At 45.5% G+C, this 25,699-nt stretch overlaps 1 protein-coding gene across 1 annotated transcript in view; it reads right to left on the bottom strand.

The window, feature by feature from the left end:
• The window catches only part of LOC122790655 (exonuclease mut-7 homolog), a gene marked incomplete in the record, with an annotated part of 2,442,473 nt that overhangs the window by 1,152,214 nt on the left and 1,264,560 nt on the right, over nt 1-25,699 (bottom strand).

Below are 25,699 nucleotides of genomic sequence, written 5' to 3' on the forward strand. Positions count from 1 at the left end.
ATCATCAGATGGAACGTTATGGTGAGTACATAACTTCTTTATCTGATGTTGTCAATTTTCCTTCTTCCTCTATGGGACAGAGTCCCCAGCTATCTGAGCCCTGAGTGGACCCTAAGGAAGGATCTTCCTGAGAACGGGTGAGCCAAACGCCATTCTTCCCCTTGACACCAGATCTAGTTTGCAGTGGTTGATAAAAGACAAGTGGATTTGACCAAGTAGCAGCAGTGCAAATATCATCCATGGAAGCTCTAGACTAAAAAACAGTGGAAGTTGCCACAAATCTAGTAGAATGAGCTCTTACAGGTTTATGGAGGGGCACATTTAATTTTGCATACACCAAAGAAATACATTCTGTTATCCATCTCGCTATAGTTACTTTCCTGACAAGTTGCCCCAACCTATAGGTTGTAAAGGAAATGAAAAGTTGGTCTGATTTCCTGAAATTGTTTGTACCAAGCAAACAGTAGCCCAACTGTCTATGGACATCTAATGAATGCAAGAATTTCCCTTGGTTGCTGCATTTTAGAAAGAATACTGGAAGATGAATGGCTTGATTAATATTGGAATCTGACACCACCTTTGGTAGAAAAGAAGTATTAGTCAGTAAGGTAATCCTATCCTTGTGAAAAAGCAAGCAAGGGGGCTTTGAAGATAAAGAGTGAAGCTGTGATGTTCTCCTGGCCGAGGTTTTAGTGACCAGGAAGGCTGTCTTCCAAGACAAGTATTTTAAATCACATTTGGCCCCAGGCTCAAAGGAAGATTGTTTCAGGGCCTGGAGTACTAGAGTTAAATGCCACAGGGGAACAGGGTCCTTTAAAGGGAGGTCTTAGTAAAAGAGTACCTTTCAGGAATACTTTATACAAACTTTTTGCAGAAGTCAAGGAAGAAGTGTGTAATTCCATATGGAAATCTGAAATTGCTGCAAGCTGAACTTTGATGGTAGATGTGCTTCTTCCTTTGTTAAGCAATTCTGCCAGAAATTTAAAAACTGCATATGTAGGAGTTGTAAAGGGTTCTATGTGATTTTACTCCGCCCAAAAAACAAGTCTTTTCCACTTGCTTTTGTACAATTTCCTAGTAGAAGGCTTATGGGATGACAACAGAATAGAATAAACTGGGGAAGAAAGCATAGGTTGCCTGGCATTTAATGGAATTGGGGAAACCATGTGGTCAGTTTGAGGTTGGGAAGGTCTAGGTGAATCAGTCCTGTAGGATGGGACAAAAGGTCTGCAGTCCAGAATCCAAGGTGAACCTAGTAGGTGAGGCTACAGGAAGGGGAACCACACTAGTCAAGGCCAGTAAGGTGCAATGAGGATTACTCTGCTCTTCAATCTGACTGCCTTCTGTAAGAATCTGGGGATCAAGGGAGTTGGGGGATAGGCATAAAATAGACTGGAGGGTCAATCATGGAGAATAGCATCCCTCGGTGACTTCCCCGCTGGGGGGGGGGGGGGATTAGTGCAAAGAGGCTGCTGCATTTGTTGTTTAGGGAAGATTCAAAAACATCTTAGCAAGGATGACCGCACTGAGAAAAAATTATTTTCGCCACTTTATGGTTGAGGGACCACTCATGAGGTAACAGAATGGACTAGATGAGTTTTTCTGCTATAAGATTGGACTTCCCCGTAATGCGTGTTGCTACCAGAAAGTGATTGGAGGCTATCGCCCAATGCCACACTCTGACAGCTTCTAGACACAAGTGGTAAGACTTAGTTCCTCCTTGCTTGTTGATACACCAAACTACCAACATATAGTCTGTTTGAATCGCGATTATCCCGAGAAGAAGAGAATCTTGGAATGCTTGCAGTGCCAAAAGCACCACTCTCATCTTCAGAATACTGATATGCAGGTTGGCCTCTATGGGAAACCAAGTGCCTTGTACTGTCTTCTCCAGATAATACCGCCCACCCAATCTGAGAAGAGTCTGTGGTCACCATGGCCTTGAGCTGAGGAAGTATGAAGAGATGACCTTGTTGGGGTTGGCATGAATGTGTCCACCATGAGAGGTAATTTTTGCATATCTGACTCACTCCTATCTTTGTTGACATAGGGTGAGTGAAAAGAGACCACTGGGTTTGTAGCATCCATTGTAAAACTCTCGCGTGATACCTTGCTATAGGTACTAAAGTTATGGCTGCCGCCATCAAGCATAGGCTGCAGGACTTTTCTGGCCAATATCTCAGTACTGCAAATGATTCTCCTGACTTGGCTTCTGATGTTCTGTACTCGCAGACATGGGATGGACGCAAGCTTGGATTGAGTGTCGAAGACTGCACCTATGAATTCCAGTTTCTGGGTGAGTTGCAAGTGTGATTTGTTGAGATTCACTGTGGTCCCTACAGTTAAGCAAGTTTCTAGTATCTGGTCTTTCGCTTGTACCAACTGATACCTGGTTGGGGCAGTGATGAGCCAGTCATCCAAACATGGGAACACTCGGATTACCTGCAGCCTTAAATGGGCTGCTGCCACTGCCATGCATTTGCTAAACACCCTGAGGGCTATGGTGAGGCCAAAGGATAGTACCCTGAACTGGTAGTGACTGGCTGCCACTTGATAGTGCAAGTACCGCCTGGTCAATCTGTTCATTTTTATATGATACTATGCATCCTGGAGTTCTATCAAGCACATCTCGTCATTCTTTCCTAAAAAGGGTAGAATGGACTATACTGGGACCATCCAGAACTTGGTATGCGTGATGGACATGTTTAACATGCTGAAATCCAAAATTGGTCTCCAGTCCCCTGTCTTTTTTGGAACCAAAAAGAACCTTGAGAAAGTTCCGGATCCTATCTGGTCTGGTGGAACCTCTTGGATGACCTTTTGTGAGCAACTGCTGACCTTGCTGAGTTGCTGGCTCCCATTGATTGGGTGGAATACTGGGGATTTTTGTTATTGATGGGGGTAGAAGGAAAAACGGTATGGTATAACCTCTGGTAATAATTCTCTGCACCCAAATATCATATGTTATACATAGCTAGGCTGTTTGCTGCAGGGGAAAAATAACTCCTGACTGCCTCCAGAGAAAGATAATTGGGTCTCCTTTTAGGAGCACTGATGGGGCCTATCATAGAAAGTATCTCTGAACCCTGTATTCTGCAGGCCTCCTCTGCCATGACGGCATTTTCTGTTGTTACCATTTTCCCCTCTGCCTCTGGAAGAATCAGTTCCATGTGTGTTGGTGAAAGGACCTTAAGATTTTTTGATGCACATTTTGCGTCCCCAACACTAATTCCTAGAAAATGTTGTTGGTTGGGGGGGGGCAAAAAAATTACTCAAACGGCAGACAAGGTTTTCCCATCTTTTGCACACCTGGAGACAGTTTGCTTTAGAGTGAGATCAAAAAGCAAAGATCCATCAAATGGAGCGTTAACAAAGGAAGACTTAAAAAGCTCCGCAAAGTCACACTGGCATGTCCAGGCTTGTCTCCTCATAGATAAGCCTGAGCCTACTGCCCGTAAAGTGCCTTCTGTTGTGTTGGCGATAAGCCTCATGGACGAGTTCCTAACCGGTTGTATGGTAGTCAACTGAGAGGCCACAGAACTCTCTGCTTCCTCCATAGTGATCCTTGCTAATGAGCTGGAAAGTTCTTTAAATAAGGCCCTTTGCAGTCTCATGAAGTGGGGTAAGTAATTCAGCGAACATATGGCAAATGTTGTTGAAGCGTATACCCACTTCCGCAGTCTGTCCATCATACTAGACTCTCTATTAGGTGGATGAACTCTCTTCAGTGAGGTCCCTTTTAGTAGCCGCCGCTACAACCATGGCATCAGCCAGTACACTTTTACTCCAATACTGCCTTTCTACTGGAAGTGCCATAATTTTATCTTGCCCCTTGGGGATGGGTTTGGTCGAATCATGTTCCTTCCATGGCGTCCAACAAATTAAATCCACCAATTCACCAGGAGGCGGGGCCACCCAGAAGGTAGATGGGCCAGTCCCAAAAGCTTCCTGGTATACCAACTCCTCAGGAGAAGGGTTGTGGGCAGACCAACCACACTTCTGGTTCAGGAGCTCGAGGATGTCTGCAAAGGAGATGTCTTTGGGTAGCGATTTGGGAAACCCTTCTCCTTCATCAAAGTCGGTATCAATAGTGAAGGACTCCTCAGGTGAGTCCAGGGGCTTCCTCTTATACCATCTCTTCCTAGGGACTTGTTCGGTGGGGAGATCTGGGGAAGTATTGGAAGAGCTAGGGATCCCAGACTGGAAGCTCGGGGTTGGGTGTCCTCTAGACGTAGAATGGTGAGGATCACATGACAAGGTCAGTTGGATAGTAAGGAGTGTACCCGGAGGGGGGGGGCACCTGATCTGTGGAGACAGAAGACCCTCCACCACCTCAAAGGCTGACCTCCCAGGGGAAGAGTAGACCAACAGAGCAGACAGCGAAGGTCCCCGGTTCGCCGGCTCACCCTTCTCCACAGGTTGCCTGTCCGATGAGGAGGCCAAAACTGAGCTATCAAGCACCAGAGCTCTGAAATGAAAAGAAAGCTCCAACCATCTTGGAGTCGATCTAACTCCCCCAGCTCTGAGAGCTGTCTGGATCCAAACACATTGGCGCCGAAAAGCTCAGTCACTGTTGGATCCTAAGACACCAGTCTTCTTGGATCCAACACAGATGAGCCCACAGCACTCAGATCCGAGAACTCTTGAAACCTCAGGTTGAGTCAGAGGAGGAGTATAGGCTGGAGAGAGTCCCTGATCTGATGGGGTCAGAACCATAAAGGCACCCTTTCGTTAGCTGCTCTGTGACAAATTCCCTCACCATCCTAGCCACATCTCCCTCTTTAAGGCTCTTAGCAGAATGACTGGACGCAATCAAAGTAGGCCTAGAATGCCTCTCTAGGAAAGGAGAGGGCACCCTAGATGGAACTAAGGATGGTGAGTAAGTAGTCTGAAGATGGGGCTTCGGATCCAAGATCTTAGAATCCAAAGCTGACTTACTCCTAAGTTCTGGTGATACAAGTTTTGTTAGATCCGATAGCTTGCATGCCAGTGGAGACATCGGATCTCATCTTTTTTGTCTCTGACAAGGAAGGATCTTTGGACGATTTGGATCATTTGGAGTGATCCCTATGCTTGGAAGTTGAAGGTTGAGCTCCAGTGATAGCCTGTGAGTAGGATGAGGGCAATAGCCCTTTCAAGATCAGTTTGTTCCTACATTTCGTGAGGGCCCGAGGATCAAAGGCAATACAGATGTCACATTACTGGTTGACGTGATCCGGTCCCAGGAGGCAAACACACAAAGAATGGCCATCTGAAAAGGGTATCTTGTTTCCACATTGCCTGCACTTCTTAAACCCTTTTGCAGACATGTCCAGGAAAAGAATGGTTTTCTATATGTAGAATACAACTCTCTCACACACACACACACACACACACACACACACACACACACACACACACACCAAGGAGAAATAAAGACAGCTAGATATTTTTTTTGTGGGAGAAAAAATACAAACAATGGTTAAGAAGAAGACCAAACCGTCACAGGGAGAAAGGCGAAGATGAAAGAGAGTAGGGAAAAAATAGCAACAATGGTAACTAAAGGAACCGAGAAAGGTCATGAAAGTTCACAAGGAGAATACAAAAGTGATTATATTAAAAGGAAGTAGAAATAATCGAATGGAAGAAGATATCATCAAGAAATGTACTTATCACCCAAAGAAGGCTCGAGAGCTATCAGCAACCACATCTGTTCGTGAAAGCGGAAAACGAGATCTGAGGTGAGAGGGGACCAGAGCATTCCAGGTAGGGAAGAGTTCGAGAGTTTGTAGGCTTCTGCGAGCTGTAGCAATGGCAGAGTTGGATCAGAGGTCGGATCTAAGTTCCATACATTGAGGATGAATGAAAATTGACGATATCAGATTCAAATTTTGATGTTAAGAATGCTTAGTTTTACTTTTTCTTTTTAGACTGACTGCAGAAGGCGTAATATTTACAATTCATGTGATATGAAAGACAGCCCACTGCAATGGTAGTGCTAAATATTTCCTCTTCCTACATCTCCAGATCATCAATTTTCTGAACTTTCTGTAGTTGTTATACTCAGGAGCACAGATGGTTCCTGCCGATGCAAATCATAATACTATATACTGCACAACGAGGGAGTACTCAACACAAGCACTCTCCAAGTTTGTAGAGACACAGAGAGCACAACATGAGAAGAGAGAATTAGCACAATAATACAAAAATAAGCACTTCTCAACTTGCAGGAAATTCACTGGAATGAAGTGCATGCAAGCATATGGGGGGGTCAAGCATCCAATTACAGGGGCCTTCTCACTGATCAGATGATATGGTGAGTACATATTTATTGCATAAATTCAAAACTTTCCATTGCAGTGAATAATTGATGAGAAAACTCCCAAAGAATAAAAATTAAACATCTGTAGGACACAGGCAGAGAAAGGGTTAAGAAGGCTAACTCCTGAAGCAGAGTTGCTAAAGAAGGTCCGACTCCTAGAATCATAGTTCAGTCAGTAATGACTGAGGAAGGTGTTCATCAACCACTGGGCTATAGCACGAGTATGCGATGGAGGCATTCTTGAAGTGAGCAATGGGAAGGAAACCCAAAACTGGTGGTCAGACCTTTGACTCTGTTCCCAATGGTAATTACAAGGCTAGCGACAACAAGAAAATGCAGTTAGAGTTCCACTTAAAAGTTTACTTATCCAGTGCAAGCTCTTCCTCACCTTAAGCAAAGAAGACAAACTGTACTGCCCTCCTAAGAACTCATGCACCATCTTCAAGTAAAACTTGATCTGTGTGTGCAAATTCAAAGTATAAATTTAACTCTGTTCCTGGGACTCTGCCACTAGAAGGAAAACAGGAAGATACTTGTACTGGTTTAAGGGCAGCACAACTACAGCAAAGCTGAATGGTGTCACGGGCAATGCCCCATTTGGCTTACACAGATTGTTGACAAATCTCCTCAAGGCTGCCCCGCCCCCCCCCCCCAAAAAAAAAAGCTCCTTCAACAGCTCCTAATAAACACTGACTGCTTGTCATTTAAGGTAGCCTTACCAATAACACTTTCAGGAAATGACTGGTCCTATTCATGCCCCCTTAACAGCTTGTGCCCTGGGACACTGCTCCCTTAATCCTACCTTCCTAAGCCTTTGAAGAACAGTTCTGAAATGCCAAATTAAGAGGAAATGTGATTAGTACATTAATCATATAAAAGTGTCTTCCAACTGATCTTCAGTCTCCATGAACTAGACAGTCCAAATGTAGTGTAGGCTAGCCTGCCAATAATGAACTTTAAGTCCCTTGCAGAAATCTTCTTCACTGGCTAGTGAAGATGCAGAACCCTCTTAAGAACCATCAGTGCTGCTACATAGTTCTTCAGTCCACAAGACTGTAATGTATATGGATGTGAGAGTAAATAATCATGCTTCATGATAACAAAGACCCAAGTCAAACAGGAGCAAGAAACATTTAAGGAATCACCTGCATGCTAACTGATTGAGTCAGTATAGGGACACCTTTCTGCACCACCAGAGTATGTCTGGCAGTGGAAGAGCAAGGCTTTGCAGCAGCTTTAACTTTGTCTGACACTCTCAACGGGAGATCTATATGGGGGCAGAGGATCTAAGGACTGAAGACTGATACCACCCATACCAGGGAGGGGGGGGGGTCTTCCTTAGTTTGTAATAAAGGTCAGCTTCTTGTACTGACTGATGACCAAACAGTCTGATACTACACTTCTCTACTGTCGAAAGGCAAAAATAATGAGTTTTCATCTTTCTTTCCTTTCTGAATGTTGCTATTACAGAGGGAAAGAGGAAAATAACTTCCCTGTCAGTGAATGAAGAATATATCCACCATAAATTCCTCGCACCATCCCCTCCTCTTGCCTACAAAATCAAGGCCAATCTAATACAGAAGGCCTATTCTTTAAGACCCTGACAAGAGAGGATTCCATTATCCTCAAATCCATAAGAAATCTGAAGCTCCAGTCAGCTCCATGCTACACAGGGATAAAACCCTGTTACAGCCCTGTGTGACCATGGTTTAAACAGCAGATTCAGGACATGGAAGAAATGGTCAGGGAAGGATGGAAATGAATGTACAATGCCTTTTCAACTATCTCAAGGAAGGGTTTGGCTTAAGTAGAAAGAAATGTCCAGGCACAAGTACTGACTGGTGAAGATGACAACCTCCTACAGTTCCGTCTGTGATGATGTTTGCACTAGGCAATCATCCAGGTAAGGGTATATCTGAATCCATATCAGCTGCAGGTGGTTAAAGGCTGAGGCTAGACACTTGATGAAGATCTTGGTTGGGGTAAAAACCTGAAGGGCAAAGAGATAATCTGAGATTCCATCCCAAGAATTTAAAAAATCCTGCGAACAGCAGCACAGAAATAGGCATGCTTCATTTCCAGTGTGAATACAAAATGTACCCCTTGAAAAGTGGCAGAAACATTTGTAAGGATAGCATCTCAAACTTTTTTACTTTCACAAACTTATTTAAACTCAAAAGGTCCAGAAGAGACCTCCATAACTTTCCCTTTTTGGGGCAATAGGAATAGCCCTGAGTACATTCCCTGCCCTTCTCCACTGGGAGTACTTCCTCAATGGCTCCACAGTACATCTGCTAGGAAATATATAGGACTGGCATCCTTCAGCTTGCATCCTGGAATGAGGGATTAATTCAGAGGGATGGAACAGTAAAATTCTATGATTTATCCTAAGTTCACAATGGCAGGACCACATGGTCTGAGATCAAGGAGGACCATTTCTATTTGAAGTAGGAGTCTCTTTCATCAAAGAAGTATAGGGGAAAAAAGGGATGAAAGGAAAAAAGTGGTGGCAGTCACAGCTGACTGCTGTCTGAAGCACTGGAAGGGATCTACCCGGTCTGCCAGAAACCTTAGGAACTACTGTCTTCTTCTTTCATTCAGTGACTGCTGTTTCTTACGGAACTGTTTTCTGTGTTGGCTTTCACTCATGCACAAGAATGACACACTGCTTCACAGTATACAAATACACCTTCAAACAGATCTTCTAACAAAAAATGAGTGGAACTAAAATGGACTATTGCACTAACAGTGACAGCCAGTGTAATATGCTTACCAAACATTTGTCACTGCTATCAATGAGGAGGCATGCCTTATAGTATAAATGTAAACCAAAGTTATCACCATTTACTTTCTTTCTAACAGTTGTCATTTTCCCACCATCATTTTAAAATGTTGCACCTTACTTCCTTATCACCATAAAATAAAATGCAAAATATTGTAGTTCCGCTCAAAATGCATCTCCCCTTCTTTGTGTGCACATATATGCTTTGCAAAAGGCAGTGCTACTTTCAATCTCTAATGCTCAAACACAACAAATAAATTAAGTCCTAACTGTGGCCCAGGTGACTGAAAGGACAAGGTGGGAGAAGGAATGGGCTTGAGTGCCCAATGATGGCTCACCCATCCTGAAGGTACAGCTTGGCCTGCCTCTTACTGGTACAGCTTGGCCTGCTTCTTAATGGCAATTAGTGGAGGGTAGACAGAGAGCCAATGTACAGGCTGGCCAACCATATGCCACTAGTACAGTATGTGAACTGCTGTGCTGGTGTAACACAGGTGTGTATAAGGGGTCTAACACACCTCTCCCCAGCCAGGTAGCTACTGCAAACTAACAGACGATCTAGTAGGAGAGAATAGCAGCCCACTCCACAAAATCTACAAGCTGCCCTATTCCTACCACCCAACTCTCACTACATGGAGAAGGTTACTGTTAGCTGCCTGTCTGGCGCCAGGATCAGCCAAATAACACAAGCAGTCAGGTCACTACAGAACAAGTACATATAGGACTCTTGTCATTGTCCATGGTGGTGTGAATGACCGGAGCCGTACCCCTCTGAGCTACATGAAAAGAGACATGGAAGAACTCTCTGATCACATAGCCCAGGCCGGTATGACCCTGAGTAGCATCCTGCCCTCACCAAGAATGATACTACGGTATAAAGTAACAATTCTCAATTTCAACAACTGGCTAAGTTTCTGGTGTCATTCAAAGGGGATCCAGTGTCTGTCCACCTGGGATGACATGCTCGACAAGCCACGCTGCTTCACTAGAAACAGCTTGCACCTGTCACCCTTAGGCTTTCGAATACTGGCCAAGGCTCTTGCCACGCCCATAGTGCCTGTTTTAGGCAAGGCTCAAAAGACAAACCTACTGCCGTAAATAGTACAAGTAACAAAAAACTGAGGGCAGTGGTAGTGCTACTCAATGCCAGAAGTCTGAACCTCAAAATGCATGAACTCTATGCACTCCTCAGTATGGAGAAAATCGATATATGTGCAGTAACAGAAACCTGGTTTAAGGCTCCAGAGAGCAGCCCAGCACTACCAGGGTACAACTTGTACCATACATTTCGGTCACAGAACCCAAACCGAAATACAAAAGGCAGGGGGCGTATCCATATTCATCAAGGATACCCACTCCTCCAGGTTAGTGGCACAGCACGATGCTTCAGAGATCATCCACGTGCAACTAACAATGGGCAAAACTGCAATTCAAATTGTAGCTTGCTACAGATCACCCACCATGTCCCAGGACCCCCATTCTATGTTCCTGGAACCACTGGGAAACATAAAAGCCCTACCAAACACCCTAATATTGGGTGATTTCAATTATCCAAACATTAACTGGGAGAACTACTCAAGTGCTAACTCCCTTGCCCAACATTTCCTAGAATTTATAAACACAAATGCCCTGGTTCAACTTGTCAACACTCCCACCAGAGGTGGCAACATATTGGATCTGGTCATCACCAACATGGGCGACTGGTTTTCCACACCGGAGGTCAACCCCTCGCTAGTTAGATCTGACCATAAACAAATCACTTTGGATATCCACATTCCACCCCCACCCCCAGACAAGAAAACCACCGTGAAAAACTTTTCAAAAGCAAACTTCACGTTACTTAAGACTAAGGTGGAAAGTTTCAAAGCCCCCACGCTGAAGGATAATGCTGTGCAAGCTGCAAAATTCTTTACTAATGCATTCTACGGGCACCTACAAGAATGCATGGATCATGCCATCTCAAGCAAAACCAAGAATCACTCCTCCAAGAAAAGGAAACCAGTCTGGTGGACTCCTGCCATAAATAAGCTATACAATAGAAGGAGGAAACTAGCACGGAAAAGAGAAAAATTCCAAGAAGGGAAGACATCCCTGATCAGTATCAGCATGAAACTACGATCCCTCATAAAATCATCCAAGGGGAGCTTTGAAAGAAAAATTGCCAAGGACTCCAAACATAACCACAAGGCATTCTTTAGCTATGTCAAGAATCTAAGTGGCAATGCTCAGATCTGCTTGGAGTTAGTGCAGAATGGCACAAAATACACTGAACTGACAGATATCTCCAACATCCTGGCAGACAGGTTCAGCGCAAACCTCACCCCCATCTCACCCCCAAGAGGGCCCATAACCATACCAGAAGAATGTAGAGTCCCTGAAATCACAGACACTCAGGTTAAAACAGTCCTCTCCAAAGCAAACACCACAGCATCAATGGGACCGGACGGTGCCCCAGGCTGCGTCCTACACGAGCTCAAAGACGAACTGACCTCTCATTTAAACACACTGTTCAAACTCAGCCTCTCCACAGGCTACATACCCAAAGAGTGGTGCACAGCAGCGGTTATTCCACTCCACAAAGGTGGAGCCACAACAGACCCCGGGAACTATTGCCCTATAAGCCTGACTAGCTTGGTCTGCAAGGCTATGGAGCACATCATCATGGAACTCATTAACAGAGACAATGGGAACCTCCAAACACTGGACCCTACCCAGTTCGGCTTTAAGGGCAGATCATGCCTCCTAAACCTGGTGGACTTCTTTGAGACAGTTACCAAGGCTGTAGATGAGGGAAAGGTGGTACACACAGCCTACCTAGACCTCGCAAAGGCCCTCGACACCATTCCCCATTCTGGTATTATAGACAAGCTCACCAGCCGGAACATAAACCCCTACGTCACAAGATGGGTTGCCAACTGGCTCACGGACAGAACCCACATGGTGAGAGTTGCGGGAGCTAGGTCCGACTCTAAATCAGTTACAAGTGGAGTTACCCAGGGCTCAGTCCTAGGAGCCCTCCTGTTCGGCATACACTTCTCAGAGGTACAGTCAAACGTAGGAGGACTATGGCTGACCAAGTTCGCAGATGACTGCAAACTAGGGGCTATAATTGACTCTTCAGCTGACACAGACATCCTCCAAAAGGGTCTCACTGGGACGGATACCTGGTGTCAAAATCATGGCCTCAAACTAAATGACAAAAAGTGCACAGTCATCCCCAAAAGTGCATAGTCATCCTCTTTGGAAAAAGTATCCACAAACTACCACAAAGGTGGTAGTCCCCTAAGTACGGAAGACGTAATAAGGGATCTGGAGACCCAAGTAGATAGTAATCTCACCTTTGATAACCACAATGCCAAAGTGGTTAGAAAATCCTTATATGTCGCCCACCTAATCACAAAAGGGCTCACATCCAGATCAAAAGAGGTCATTGTGCCTCTCTACTCATCACTCATCAGACACATCATAGAGTACAACGCCCCATTTGGGATGTACCTTACAAGATACCTGTAACAGCTGGAAAGACCACAAAAGTACCTCACCAAGAGGATCACTGGCCTCAAACAGATGCCCTATGCAGCTTGACTGAAGAAATAACAGCTGTACTCGGTTGCATACCGCCTACTCAGAGGTGATCTCTGCCTGACATACAAGGCCATGTCCAACCCAGAATTGATGGACATGCTCCACCTAAAAAAAACCTTATCCCCGCGAGCCACACGCTCTAGGGTTCTAAACCTCACCACAACAATAAACAGGATGTGCTGGAGGGATAGATTCCTGTCCCAGAGACTTTACATGCGTTGGAACAAGATCCCAATCTACATTAGGCAGAGCTCCTCGCTAACACTCTTCAAGAGAGACCTTGACGAGTGGAAGGGAAACAGAAAGTTTACCTCAGGGATCACTTCAGTGGGTCTGCTGGACAGAGGCACAGGGAACTAATCTAAGGGGGTGGCGAAAGCCAACACATTCTGGCTAGGCTTATAAATGCCTTCGGGCAGATAGCCTAGTACCCACCTATGAACCTATGAGAGCAGATAAGCTGACTGAGCTTCCCAGGCAACAGCAAATGGGCAGCAACTCTTGTATCTAGTCTTAGGAAGCCTGGCTTCCATCCCAAAGTCTAGCGCCTGGGGAATCCTGGCTTACATCCCCAAGTCTAGCGCCTGGGGAATCCTGGCTTACATCCCCAAGTCTAGCGCCTGGGGAAGCCTGGCTGCCATGCCCAAGTCTAGCGCTTGGGGAAGCCTGGCTTCCATCCCCAAGTCTAGCGCTTGGGGAAGCCTGGCTTCCATCCCCAAGTCTAGCGCTTGGGGAAGCCTGGCTTCCATCCCCAAGTCTAGCGCTTGGGGAAGCCTGGCTTCCATCCCCAAGTCTAGCGCTTGGGGAAGCCTGGCTTCCATCCCCAAGTCTAGCGCTTGGGGAAGCCTGGCTTCCATCCCCAAGTCTAGTGCCTGGGGAAGCCTGGCTGTTATCTCCAAGTCTAGCACCTGGAGAAGCCTGTCTGCCATCCCCAACTCTACCGCCTGGAGAAGCCTGGCTGCCATCCCCAAGTCTAGCGCCTGGGGAAGCCTGGCTCCCAACCCACTGGAATGATTCCACCAAATGGATGTAGGTTGGGGAACTATTAGGGCATTGTCCTGCAAAGGTTGGAGACAGAGGCAGGAACACAGCAGAACAAAGATTAGCACAGTGCCTTTAATACAGTCTATATATGGTGTTTTACACTCCCACTGGATAACACTGAATGGGACTTCTTATAATTAAAAAAAGATATATAGCACTTTGTTTCTTTCTCATTATACAGGACATTACGCTCCCCATTACTCTCTGTCTCACCTACTCAGGTATCACAGGCTAGCACCTGCCATCACAGAAAAATATTGCCATTACATAACTTCCTATGAAACTTCTCACTCATGCAGGTCATTTTTGGGATATGCGCTACAATGGCATTGAAATTAGATTTAAATAATAATTTATTCATAGCGCTAGGGATGATCTTTCTAAATAAAGATAAGTAATTCTTAGACCTAGAGGAGGATTAAGGAATTATGATTTCTCGAATGCTTCTTCCAAATTCAAGGCTCTACTCAAGTAATGACAGTTTGCAGCTGTATGCCCACACACTGCATTTCCAATATGAATATTTCTTTTGATCCTTATTTTTCTGTACTTCACCACAGCAAAATATCAAATAGAGGAGCACCTGATCTAATTTTTACTGCACTTTGCCATGTGTCACAAAATGCTTTTCCACTATAAATGCTTCAATCCACTGTCCTACTCTTTCGCCGTTTTGTGTTTCTTATTTCTTCAAACCTATGCTGCTCACTATCAAAGTGGTGTGTTTATATCATTTATAAAATTTTGTTTATGCGCCAAATCAAATGAGTCTATCTTGATATTTTCATTGTTTTATCACTGCAGCTTTAGCCAACTTTGATTACCTCTTTTCAGGAGCATTTATTGTGCAAGTCTTCATTTAACTCCTGAAACATTTTAAGCTCTTAGTTTAAAAGACTACACAGGCGTACCCGGCCGTCTCTCATTATTTTATTTTTTTTAACTACAGACATCTGCATTTAACAAATTTTTGATAACAGTGCAGTGATTTCTGTTTTATCTGCACTGAAGTTCAGCAGTGCAACCCAGAGCATCCTGTGCAATATTAACCCAGATTTAATGCACAAAGCAGGATGTCATATGGAAGTAATAAAACAAATCTGATAGTCTTCAACTGTACAGAGCTGGTTATCTCATTCTAGTATTAGTCATTCAACAATGCACAAAACACGCTGATTCCTAATGGCCCCAGTTCCAATGCAAATCCACAAAAACGAAGAGTAAAAACAGTGGATGTCCAAATAATCCAAGCGAACAATAATTCTTGGTAAAAACAGGTTTATTCAGTCGACACCAGTAAGCGCTTTCACCCTAAGGCTTCATCAGACTTTTACAACTTGCTATAGATTCATTGAACTTCAAATAGCCCTCCTTTCAACCTCATTGGTTGTAGGATTAGCATTCTAAGCATTTATTTAAAGCACTACTAGCCATAAAACGTCAATATATATTACCTAAAAAACATCATAGAATCATGGTGCATAAAAATATATGTATGTGTGCACACAATCACCTTACATACAAACAAGAACAATGATTTAAAAACATATATAGGCAGAAAGTTCATAGAAACTAGAGTCATAACAACCTATTTCATTTTAAAAGGTGACCAAATAACAGATGCAAGGGAAGGGAGCATCATAGACTCATACCAACTCTATCAATTTAATAAGTCTAACTAGGCAAAAATCAAGTATACTTATTTTGGTCTGAAGAGTCTCCTACTTCTTAAAAACGGTTTAATATGTACCTTATCATTACCTCTTTTCAGGAGCATTTATTGTGCAAGTCTTCATTTAACTCCTGAAACATTTTAAGCTCTTAGTTTAAAAGACTACACAGGCGTACCCGGCCGTCTCTCATTATTTTATTTTTTTTAACTACAGACATCTGCATTTAACAAATTTTTGATAACAGTGCAGTGATTTCTGTTTTATCTGCACTGAAGTTCAGCAGTGCAACCCAGAGCATCCTGTGCAATATTAACCCAGATTTAATGCACAAAGCAGGATGTCATATGGAAGTAATAAAACAAATCTGATAGTCTTCAACTGTACAGAGCTGGTTATCTCATTCTAGTATTAAACTGAATTCAGTTTACTACAGATTCAGTTATACAAACCAGGGCAAATGATTGTGACATACTTTCGGCCTGCTTTTAATTCTTCCACTACAGCATCACTGTTTAATCATACCATTAAAAACATACCTTCTATTGTTTCTAAACTCAACCCATTTTCATATTTCAAACCAAGTACAGTATTACTAAGCAGTGTTACTTCACAGAATACACTCATCCTTAAATACTAAAACTACTGCCACTGTTTTAGAAGTCAACATTTGAAAGTGAGAAATGTTTGTTTTAATGTGAACTGTTTTATTTAGGTTTTCATCTTGTACAAATATTTCAAGATTGGGGGGGGTATGACCATTTGGAAGGGCTTGCCCTTCTCCACCAGCTTCTTTAAAAAACATCTGATGTGGAAGGTGAAACAAAATTGACTTAAATGTAGCATGTTGTTTAAGAGCTGCTGCTTTACATCCTCAGCCAAGTGCCAAATCCTCGTGTGCACTAAGCTTGACGCTGCTTCCTTTACACAGCATCCTCTATGTCACTCACATTTTATAGCAAGCATGCTCACTTTGCTAGAAGTCAAGGTAAGCATAGGTATTTTATTACCCCAATGACTCATCCTTCAGCTTCCAAGCCATGTCCTTGATCTTCTTCAGTACGTCACTCTGACAGAGTCACATGGGTCTGCAATTTAAGAACTATGCATCTAGATCTTTAAATGTGTGCTCAAGGACAGGAATAACTTGAGACTGCTACAAATCTAATGAGACCAGGACAGAAGTTATGTTCTTACCCATAATGTTCCATCTGCGTTGTCCATTTTTATTTTTCCTCAATCTGTAGGCCTCGGATCCGACTCGGCCGCTTTCCAAGCTTGAGATTCAAAGCACAAGCTCCTCCTAGCCTATCCAAAAATGCCTCATTCCCACAGACTACCTCAGATCGAGTTTGCTGGAAACCTGTGTGTGTGTGTGTGTGTGTGTGTGTGTGTGTGTGTGTGTGTGTGTGTGTGTGTATATATATATATATATATATATATATATATATATATACACACACATATATATAGATATATATATATATATATACACACACATATATATAGATATATATATATATATATATACATATACATAGGCTGGGAGGAAGAAGTGTTCATTAGATTTTAGATTTCACCAAAGGAGACATCCTGAAATAATGGAATCCTTATCAGTATGAAATCCCACGGGGGAGTGCACTAACTCCAAAAAGAGATGTCCTCCTCTAGGTCTGAACCTGAGGACAGTCTGGAGCAGGATCGTTTTGCATCTCCTAAAGGAATATTCAAGCAAGTTAATGGGGAGTGTGAGCTGCAGCAGAAGGTCTTTCTGAAGCTATCTGATATTCCTGATCAAAATGTTTGTAATTAAAGGGAAATGAAAAAAGGAGTCACAGGCGTTGTCCCTCAAAGTCACTGGGACAGACATCAAGCCAAACATTCCAGCAACTGCAGCATGACTACAGTTTAGAGGAAGCAGGAGTTGCAGAAAGAGTCTGACAAATCAGCTAAAATCGTAGCAATAGCCTCCAGTAGTACCTGGTGTAAAGAAGCCACAGCTGAAAAAGTGGAAAGCATAGCAGAATAACTCTGGAAACGTGTATGTATCCATGATATTGTTGGTAAATCCTTAGAGGCCAGACGGGAGCTTGAAGCTGGGATTCCATTTTTCACCTTTAAAGGGGCTCAGGTCAGGTGGAGCTAAAGAAAAGCCATGGTCCTGGGTCAGGGCAGCTGACCTTGTATATCACTGGGTCCACAGGACTTAGCATAACAGGTATGGTCTTCTAATGCTTCAGACATCCTGCCAGCTTCTTTTGTACTAGTCTATTTTTTATACTTTTTCATTTTTTTTTTAAGTTTGTGGCCTTTCTTCTTGAAGTAAACAATGGATGCCAGACTGGATGCCCGGCACACCAAGATGAATGCTCCCGACAGGGTAACCAGACATGTGTAATCTAAAAATGCTTTCTGATCTTGACCCTCTCCTAAGTAAATTTTCATTAAAAATTTTATAATACTCACAGTTTAGTACATCAGGAAGTCCCACAACTAAAATTATTAGTATTCACATGGAATGTGACTCTTACAGCCACATCTACTGGATACCTCTTTTACTTTATTTTTTTTACAGGGATGTCACGTCACCTCAAAAATAAAAAAAGGCAGCATAACAACAAATAGCAAGACAAAAAGAAAAGGAAAAAAATTACACAGGGGTACTTATCATTAACAGCCTGCAATTTACCCACACACTTACTCAACAATGAGCAGAGATTCAGCAACTGTATTCTTCCATAACCAATAAAAAAAAGTGCAAAGAGAAAAATGATAAAAATGGAGAATTAGAAGTTATGTACTCACCATAACGTTCCATCTGAGTAGGTGACTTCATTTGGATGCAACCTGTGGGTTTCGGATCTGACCACGGATCCGAGCCGGCATTTCAAAAGCTTAGGATCCGAGCTCTTAGCTCCTCCCTCTACCCATAATCCCCTGCCAAGCTCCAACTGACCTCAGATTGAGTTTGCCTATATAATACTAGAATAAAAAGTATCTGAATAGATGAATAAACTCTTATTGTATAAAGGTCAGGGGGATGGCTGCATCCAAATGAAGTCACCTACTCAGATGGAACGTTATGGTGAGTACATAACTTCTAAATCTGAAGTAGGCAGACTTCATTTGTCTGCAACCTGTGGGACAGAGTCCCCAGCTACCTAAATCTTGGGTGGCCGTCGTGGAAGGATGTTCCGGAGCACCGCTGAGCCAAAGGATGCTCTTCCCCTGGAAACAACATCTACCTTATAATGAGAAATGAAGGTATGAGACGAGGCCCAAGTGGCTGCCGCGCAGATATCATCCAATGGCACTCGGGATTTAAACGCGGCTGATGTGGAAACTGCCCTAGTAGAGTGAGCAGTAACCCTCTGAGGAGCAGGCCTACCTGAAGTGTCATAAGCCTGCAGAATACAATTAGCAATCCATCTCGACAGTGTGACTTTGGAAACTGCTTTGCCCATAGCAAATTTAGCAAAGGAGACGAACAGTTGATCTGATTGTCTATGACCAGCCGTTCTGTGAATGTAAAAGCGCAATTGTCTATGAAAATCTAAAGAATGCAGCTTATATTCTCCTTTGTTTTTATAGTTGGGGAAAAACACAGGTAAGTTGATTGATTGATTAATATTAGATTCCGAAGAAACTTTTGGAAGAAAAGATGGATTGGTCCTGAGGCACACCCTATCGGGAAAAAAGGAGAGGTAAGGCGGTTTGACGAATAGAGCCTGAAGTTCCGACACTCTTCTGGCTGATGTGATGGCTACCAAGAAAGCAGTCTTCCATGAAAGGTACTTTAGATCTGCAGAAGCTGCAGGCTCAAAGGGGGGAGCAGTAAGGGCCTGTAGAACTAAGGATAGGTCCCAAGGTGGTACAGCTTCTTTGACCGGTGGCCTCAACAGAAAAACTCCTTTAAGAAAGGTCTTGCAAAGTTTCGCAGTCATGAGGGGAGCTGACTCATGACCCATATGATAATGGGAAATCGCTGCCATTTGTACCTTTATCGTGGAAGAACTAGCCCCTTGATGAAAGAGGTCTGTTAAGAAGTCCAGTACCACAGACATAGGTGCCGAAAAAGGATCAACATTTTTCTGGACCGCCCAAATAGAAAACCTTTTCCATTTGCTCTGATAAACCTTCCTAGTTGAAGGTTTATGAGCCGCCACTAAAATGGCCTTGACAGGTGACGAGATACCGGGAGTCCTAATCAAGGATGGAACTGGAGCAGCCAGGCTGCCAATTTCAGGGTGTGTAGATTCGGGACCGGGAGTCCTAGAGGATGGGAGATGAGATCCAGGATCGGATCCAGAATCCAGGGCGGATTCACTTTGTGAGACCATACATAAGGGAACCAGGGCTGACGAGGCCAGAACGGGGCAATGAGAATCATTCTGCTCCCCAAACTGTTGGCTTTCTGCAAGAGCCTCTGCATCAGAAGTAGTGGAGGATAGGCATAAAGGAGACCGGGAGGCCAAGCATGCACCAGAGTGTCTCTCGGGGATTCCCCAGGTGGGGGAAGTAGAGCGAAGAAACTGTCGCATTTGGCGTTTGAGTGAGAAGCAAAAAGATCGCAACAGGGTTGCCCCCAGACGGCAAAAATCTTCTTCGCTACCAGAGGATTGAGAGACCATTTGTGCGGGGAAAGAATGGTGCGACTGAGCTTGTCCGCAAGGATGTTGGATTTTCCTGGAATGTGCGTTGCTACAAGAAAGCGTTTGGTGGAAATTGCCCATTCCCAGACTCTCATGGCCTCTCGACAAAGGGGATAGGACCTGGTTCCCCCCTGCTTGTTGATGTACCAGACTACCGACATGCTGTCTGTCTGGATCGCAATAGTCCCCGTAGGAAGAAGGCTGTGAAGTGCTTGCAACGCTAGGAGCACCGCCCTCATCTTCAGGACATTTATATGCAACGAGGTCTCTGAGGTGTTCCACGTGCCTTGGACAATCTTGCCCGCAGAATGCCCCCCCCCCACCCGAGGCGAGAAGCGTCCGTAGTCACCGTGGCTCAGGGGAATGTTGCACAAAAGGGTCTCCCTGCTAGAGGCTCCAGAGACTGGAGCCACCAAAACAGGGAGTCCTTGCATGCCTTGCTGACCGCTATCAGGCTGTTGAGAGAGGAGTATAGCGGGGACCACTGGACCTGTAGGGTCCATTGAAGAACCTGCATGTGTAATCGAGCATGAAGAAGAAGTGAAATAGCTGCTGCCATTGAACCCAGGGCCCTCAGGACCGAAGCCGCCATTGGAAACGGATGCAGGACTGCTGTGATATGACACCTCAGGCTGGACAGCCTGTCTGGGGTGAGGAAGGCCCGCATTGATCTTGTGTCCAACCTTCCTCCTATGAAATCTATAAGTTGTGTGGGGTGCAGTAAAGATTTTTCCCAGTTTATAGTGATGCCCAGCCTTGGGGCTATAAGAAGGAAATAGTCCCTGGCTGAGCACAGTAGATGCCTTGATGATGCCGTCAGGAGCCAGTCGTCCAGGTACGGAAAGACCTGTAATCCCTGGAGTCTCAGGTGGGCCGCTACTACTGCTAGTACCTTGGTGAACACCCTGGGGACAGAGGTGTGACCAAGGGAGGACCCTGAACTGGTAGTGGCTGGCTCCCAGCCGGAAGCGAAGGAACCTCCTGGACCGTCTGTCCATCCGAATGTGGTAGTACGCGTCCTTGAGGTCGATAGAGCACATCCAATCGTTCTCCCGCAAAAGGGGGAGTATAGATTGTAGGGTGACCATCCGGAACTTTTGCTTGGTTACTGACAGGTTCAGCAGGGAGAGGTCTAAGATCGGTCTTAAGTCCCCCGTTTTCTTTGGCACCAAGAAGAACCTGGAGTAAAACCCTGATCCGGTCTGATCTCGGGGGACGCGCTGGATGGCTCTTTTTTCTAACAGCTGCTCGATTTCGACAGCTGCTGCCTCCCTTTGGTCGGGTGGTACATCGGGGAGGGTGCGGGATCTGGGGATTTTGCTCAGGGGAATGGCATAACCTCTGGATATCACACGAAGCACCCAACGGTCTGATGTGATTGACTCCCAAGAAGTCAGGTGCCTCAAAAAACGCCCCCCGACTGCCTCCAGAGACGGACAGCAGGGCAACCCTTCAGGGCTGTTGCGTGGGTCTGTCAGAGAAAGGTTCTCTGGACCCAATGTTCCTAGGAGCCCCTCTGCCTCTAGGAAAGCGACCGCCCTGTCCTCCTCTGCCACGGAAGGACTGGTTATCTGGAGCAGGTTGGGACTGCTGCGACTTCCGGAACCACATCTTCTTCTGTCCCTTTTGGTTCTTCGAGAAGGACCTCTGGGAAGCTGAGAAGCGGACTCAGACGGCAGACAGCGTCTTCCCGTCCTTCTCGCTCTGGACTAACGTTTCGCGAACAGTTTTGCCAAACAAGGCAGAACCATCAAAGGGGGCATTCGCAAAGCTCGCTTTGAAGGGCTCTGCGAAATCACAGTGGCGGAGCCAGGCCTGACGCCTCATGACTAGGCCCGCTCCGCTAGCTCTAGCGGCTCCCTCGGTAGCATGAGAAAGTAGCCGCATAGAAGTATTGGAAACTGCTCTAAGAGTGGCCATACGGGTGGAGTACACTTGTTTGTCCTCACCCGATATGGACTCTGGGGGGGATGCAGCGTACTCTTTAATCAGGTCCCGCTGCATCCTGATGACATGTGCCATGTAGTTCAGCGCTCTCAAAGAGAAGGTTGCTGAACTAAAAACTCGCTTCCCAATGCGATCCATCGAACGGGACTCTTTGCCCGGAGGATGCATAGAGGAACTCTCCTGTGCTAACTCCCTCTTCGTGGCTGCAGCCATCATCATGGCATCTACCGGGGGGCCCTTGCTCCAGTGAGTACGGTCCGCCGGGGGGCTCATGATACGGTCCAGACGCTTGGGTACAGGCTCAACGGTGTCCGGATCCTTCCATGCTCTGGTGGATATAAGGTCCACCACAGGATCGGCAGGAGCGGACACCCAAGAGGTAGATGGACCCACCTCGAATGCCTCCAAGAACACAGACTCATCTGAGGAGGCCTTGGGGGCAGACCACCCCCCCGATCCTTAACATCTCCATAATGTCTCCAAAGGAGACGTCTTCCGGGGGTGATCTTGGGGAGCCCTCCCCTTCATCCAAGTCTGTGTCTTCGGTAATGGACTCTGGGGAGTCCATGTGCCTCCTTTTGCACTTACGCTTCCGAGGCACTTCCTCGGGGGGACTGTCCGAGGAGTCCTCTTCAGCAGCTAGATGTTCCAAGGGAACTACTTGGGACATCAAGGCGGGCTGTCCCTGGGACCGGCTGATGGGAGCCTGGCCCAGCTGCAAGGGAGTGTGGGGTGGAGCCGTGGCAGGGACTGGGGGTCCAGTAGTCCTCAACAGCGCCCTTTCCACTACGTCGAAGGCCGAGGGGGAGCCAGTTTCTCTAAGCCCCGAGAGCCGACCCCCACTCGGATCCGACACATGGACTGGAGTCGGAGCCGAAACCGTCGGATCCGAGAGGCCGGTGTGCTCTGACTTAGATGGAGCCGAAGACACACCAGCTCCCTCGGATCCGAGGCTCGGCCCTCGGCTCCGAGAGGTCGGGTCCGAAGTACCCGAAGCACTCAAGGGATGGGTCGGATCCGAGGTGCGCCGACCTATCGGATCTGACCCACCCCCGGATCCAACTCTGCCCGGCACCGACAGCTCTGAACCCAGGGTGTGGGTCGGAGAAGGAGCCAAGGGGGCGAAAAAAGGGGTCGAAGCCCCTCCCGGATGGGGGGGGCTAAGAGCACTCCCATTTGCATCTGGGTCTGGATGAAACGCCTCATCATCCGGTCCATGTCTGCTTCGCTCATTGAAAAGGTGGATCTAGATGAGGCCACCGAAGCGGACCTAGAGAGCCACCTCGGGGACCTCACTGAAGGGCTAGCCTCCTCCTCCTCGGGCCCAGAAGAGAACCGAGGGGAGTGGAGCTGAGGAGGAGGAGATCTAGAAGACACAGGGGAGGCCCGTTTAGACGGAGGAGCCGAACTTGAGGTCTCGGCTCTCCGTTTGTGGTGCCTCTCCTTGTGTCTCTCTCCTTCTTCTCTTTCTCCCTTGTAGTCACCCCTCTCCTCCGGCTTTTTGGTGGGAGGTTGAGTCCCTGCCGGGGGAGGGGAGACCGCAGCACCCACGGAAGGCTGCTGGCTAGTAGGGGCAGAGGACGGAGCCGCATCTGGAGGGAGAAGTCCCGCCAGAACAAGCTTTGATCTCCGCTCCCTTAAAGCTCGGGGGTTGAACCCTGCACATATGGTACAACCAGATGACAGGTGTTCAACCCCCAAGCATTTAACGCACAGAGTGTGGCCATCTGCTGGGGACAGCTTATGGCCACACTCGGTACATTTGGAAAACACTGCCTTATGGGCTTCTGACATCCTAAGCCCTAACAGGCCTAAAACACAAAACACAAACAAACACACAAACTACGCAAAACCAGTGAAAAAAATTAACAAGATAGAGAGAGGAAAGCCTAACACATACACTCTAACTAAATATTAAAAGTTTAAAGTTTTGAAATTTTTTTAGTCAAAACTCTTATCTTTAACCAGGAGCTCGAGGAGTCCGTTGCAACTTGAAAAGCGGCAAACGAAATCTGAGGTCAGTTAGGGCTTGGCAGGGGATTATGGGTAGAGGGAGGAGCTAGGAGCTCGGATCCTAAGCTTTTGAAATGCCGGCTCGGATCCGTGGTCGGATCCGAAACCCACAGGTTGCAGACAAATGAAGTCTGCCTACTTCAGATGATGCTGTTTCACTCCACTTTACAGGAACAGATAGATGGTGTATATAGTGATGGAGGAAAAAAAGAGAGAGAGTATTAATCTGTATTTCTGGCTGGAATTGATATCCGGCTCACCAGATGGAATATGACTGGTGTAGTAATCTCTGCATTCAAGTATAAATGTTTCTACTGCTTTCACTCAGGCATACCTCCCTTCTTGTTAAATGTGCGTTCAAGCTACTAAATATAAATATCCATATGGTCTGAGGTATCTGAGCCTGAAACCTGTTTTTTCCAGCTCAAGAGTTTTTTTGTAGATTATATGGATATGTTCTGTAAAGTGAATTAGCAGTTAATCGGGTTAACTGGTCATATACCACTTCCCAAACTTGAAGGTGTGTCTGTACAGTGGAAGACAATGCAACGTACCAAATTACAAATATCTAAAATGCGTCAGCCTTTAATGAACTCATACACTTAAGCATGCTGCAAATAAACAAGTTTTCCACACTGACCTGCCAGTAACTTAGTCCTTACAAAGTACACAGTCAAAGAACAGTTCTCTCCTGTAATCGTCCATTTCCAACACCAGGTGAGTAATGCATCCCTGCACTGTCTCCATAAAAGCAATATCTCATACAACTCTTCTCTCACCTCTAACTGCCCAGACCTTTAAAATATACACAGTATCAGACGTGAACATTTAATGATATAAAAAATGGTGCAGAAAAAAAGTTATGTACTCACCAAAACGTTCCATCTGAGTAGGTAAACTTCATTTGTCTGCAACCTGTGGGATACGGATCCGAGCCGGCAATTTTACAAAGCTTAGATCCAAGCTCTTAGCTCCTCCCCTTACCCATAATCCCCTGCCAACCCTGATTGACCTCAGACCAAGTTTGCCCGCAAGCACTATAGTGGATAACTAACTACATTATCAGAAATGGTACATCACTATATAACATGAAACACATCTGAAGGTCAGGGGGACGGAGGGGGGGGGGGACATTTGCAGACAAATGAAGTTTACCTACTCAGTTGAAACGTTATGGTGAGCACATAACTTCTTAATCTGAAGTAGTTAACTTCATTTGGTCTGCAACCTATGGGTCAGAGTCCCCAGCTACCTAAACCTTGGGCGGCCTTCATGGAAAGATATTCCGGAGCACTGCGGAGCCAAAAGAAGTTCTCCCTCTGGAGGTAATGTCCAATTTATAATGACTGATGAAGGTATGAGATGAGGCCCAAGTGGCTGCTGAACAGACATCATCCAAGGAAACCCTGGATTTAAAGGCGGCAGATGTAGCCATAGCCCTAGTTGAATGGGCACGAACTCCTTGAGGTGCGGGCCTGCCGGAATTTTGAAAAGCTGTAATGATACACTGTGAAATCCATCTCGATAAGGAAACTTTCGAGACTGGTTTACCTAGATTAAATTTGGCAAAGGAGACGAACAACTGGTCAGATTGTCTATGACCAGATGCCCTATGAATGTAAAATCCAAGTTGTCTGTGCACGTCCAAAGAATGTAGTCTGTACTCCCCTTTGTTCTGGTAGTTAGGAAAGAAGACCGGCAAATT

This window comes from Protopterus annectens, chromosome 16.part0 (assembly GCF_019279795.1).
Source record: "Protopterus annectens isolate FY-2018-M chromosome 16.part0, PAN1.0, whole genome shotgun sequence".
Lineage (NCBI taxonomy): Eukaryota > Metazoa > Chordata > Ceratodontiformes > Protopteridae > Protopterus > Protopterus annectens.